We start from the raw sequence: 3,016 nt of genomic DNA, 5'->3' as shown, positions 1-3,016 counted from the left end.
AGGATTAGAGCCTGTTCAGGAGGGAACTTACTGTCCAGTAAGTTCTGGGTGCACATTGCACTTCTGTGTCATCCTCCCAGACTTCCAGAGAACATCCTGGTCCCTGTGAGTTTCTTGGACCCCCATTCCCACCCTCCTTAAGCTGGAAAAATGTCTACAGCAATTTCTTGTGCCTTATCTTAATACCAGTAGTTCCTCCAACTGGAAGCTGTACTTCTGGTTCCCAGCCTAAATATACTTATGACCTGTTTATCTTTGCTTGACTCGGGGCCATGATTTTGCAAAAAATATAACAGCCAGCCCACATAAGTACTTCAAAATGCTGTCTCATATCAGATGCTTCGACCAGATCCTGCAGCTTTTGCATGGAGAAAAATCCTTGTGACCTTGGTGGTCAGAACTGGAATAAGGATTTGCAGGCTTTCCCATTTCACACCAGCATTTTATTCCAGCAGCCCCTTACTGCTCAGACATGTATCCAAACAATCCAGGGCTTCCTTTAAAATAGAGCAGAAGCTCCAGGAGCAAAATGAGTGTGAGTTGAGTACTGGTGATTCAGAGTGTGCAATAATGTCGTTGTAAAGGCAAAACTGCCTGCCTTTCTCTTTGTCCAGGGATTTCCTGGTGGTTAAGGTTGGAAAAGGCTTCAGCCAGAACTTGAAGCTGCTGTGCAGCAGCAGGGTGGAGAGTCCAGCCTTTCTCCAAACAGCATGTATGAATGAGAGAACACACCTGAGCTTGGGCTCCCTTCATTCCCCGCTCCAGGGATTCCCTCACTGCAGAAGACAGGGAGAAAAGGTTGTTCAGGGTTGTACCCAGTCGCTGCCTTTTGTGGGAGTGATGCTGATGTGCCACTCGTCTGTTTTAGCATCAGATCCTCTGAAACACAGCACTGTGCTCACTGTTCTCAAACACTGTGAGTTGTCAGACACAGATAAAAGCTCCCCAACATTAACAGCAGCAACATTCCAACCGCTAAATTCAGCTTTGAAGTTAGCAACCCACTAAGGCACGGAGGCTGCTCCTTTCTGAGCTGACTCAGTGGGACGATTTACATCCCACAGCTATTTTTACAGGGAAAGAATGAGAAAAAAGCCACACATTTATTTTTCAAAATCCAGTCTTGGGTTCTAGAGAATTGTTTGCAGCAAGCCTAGATAGGTTTCCATGCCTATTCATCCCCTGGCTTATTTGATGAGCTTGCCAGCAGGAAGGATTTTAATTCCTTTTTATCCCAAACTATTTTTTCCACAGCTGTGATATGAAACGGTTCTGCCAAATAATTTAGGCTCAAAATCTGACCTATATTGAATAGTATAAGATGCTGAGCATTTTCTTGGGATTTGAAGGGCAGAGTTTGTATTTCACTGTATGATTTTTAATGGAAGCCTAAAAGAAAACATTGTCTTACATCTCATATCTTAATCCCATTATTATTATTATTATTATTATTATTATTATTATTATTATTATTATATGTTAATAATAGTGTAAGAGATGTTGATGGCCCACTTGCAACAGCATACAAAAAAGGATCTTATGAAACAGCCATATGAAAAGACATAGAACCTGTATGTGTTTTATAGGGCAGTTTCAAAACCTATCTTTTACTCAGTGCTCGTATTTCAGGCCATATCATCAGACATCAGTTTGATTGTTGGTACAGACTGCAAGCAATATTAAGAGTTGCCTTCTTTAAGCCTATATGGCAAAAGCATTCACCACTCTAAGGGTCCACTGTTGTAAATACAGTAATTGCAACTTTTCAAAATCTCAAACAGCAAATTTGGTCTGTACTTTAAAATATGTGCTGTGTGGGCAAAATCCTGCTTGGGAGCACAAGCTGCCTCAGGGCATGAGAGGTGGGAGGTAGGGGAAGGCTTCATTTCGGTTTCAGAGGAACACAGAGGCCACCAGCACCCACACACTGCTGTTCTCAGCTCCAAAGGCTTCACCATGGCCAGCACAGCTCCCAAACCTGCCCCTGCAGACCCAACAACGCTGTCAGTGCACATCAGTGTGTGCTGTGAAAGGAAAGGGCAGCGCTTTCTGCCTTGGCAGGCGGTCAGAGCATCGTCCTGGGATGTGACAGACATGGGTTCAAGGGCCGCAGGGAAATGTTTATCCCGTGCAGTATAAACACAGCACTCCGGGAAGCAACGTATTGCGCAGAGATGCTTGAGTCACTTTGTGGAGATAAATACTAAGTTTATGTTCTCCCAGCCCCGGGTCTGCCTTGCCCATATACGGCCCAGGCTCGGCACTGCCTTGGCTTGGCTTCAGGAGCTGGAAGCATGGGGATGCATCCCTCAGGGGCTGCCGGTGAGTCTGGGGGCTGTGCACGGGGCTCTGCGCCCTCGGGGCTGGTGGATCGGGGTCCCTGCGAGCCACAGGCGGGGCTGGGGCCGAAGGGATGGAGCAAGAGCATCAGCGACCTTCGTCCGCTTTTACAGCAGCGCTCCGAGTGCTCAAACGCCTGCGATGCGTTTAGCAGATGTGTCCTCCTGCCTCCAGGAAGGGCAGGAACTCTTGGGAACAGGAGGCTACCAGTGCTATGGATGGTTCGGGTGGGGAGATGAGGGGAGGAGAAGTTTTTTGAAAGTAACACAAAGGGACACGGTGGGTGGTCGTGCAGGGAGACGGGAGGTGCTCGCAGGGGGACACGGTGGGCTGGTGGCAGCGGCAGGGAAGTCGCGGAGGGAGGACAGGGCGAGGCCGGGGAGGCTCCGGGGCCCCGCAGCCGGCCCGACCCCGCGGGGCTCCCGGCGCGGCCCCCGCCGGCGGCGCCAGGACCCGGCACGGCCCCGCGGCGCGGGGGCGGGGCCTCGCGCGGGCAGCCAATGAGCACGGGGCCGCCGCAGGGCTCATTTGCATTCGAGCGCGACGCAGCCAATGGGCGCGCGAGCCGCCGCCGGGCTCATTTGCATTCGAGCGCGACGCAGCCAATGGGCGCGCGAGCCGCCGGCCGCGCTGCGCTCCAGCCGCCCCGCCCGGGCGGCCGCGGCTCATTCGGAGA

Source organism: Catharus ustulatus, chromosome 17, assembly GCF_009819885.2.
Source record: "Catharus ustulatus isolate bCatUst1 chromosome 17, bCatUst1.pri.v2, whole genome shotgun sequence".
NCBI lineage: Eukaryota > Metazoa > Chordata > Aves > Passeriformes > Turdidae > Catharus > Catharus ustulatus.
The sequence above is the reverse complement of the archived record's forward strand: the minus strand, read 5'-3'. Positions refer to the sequence as shown.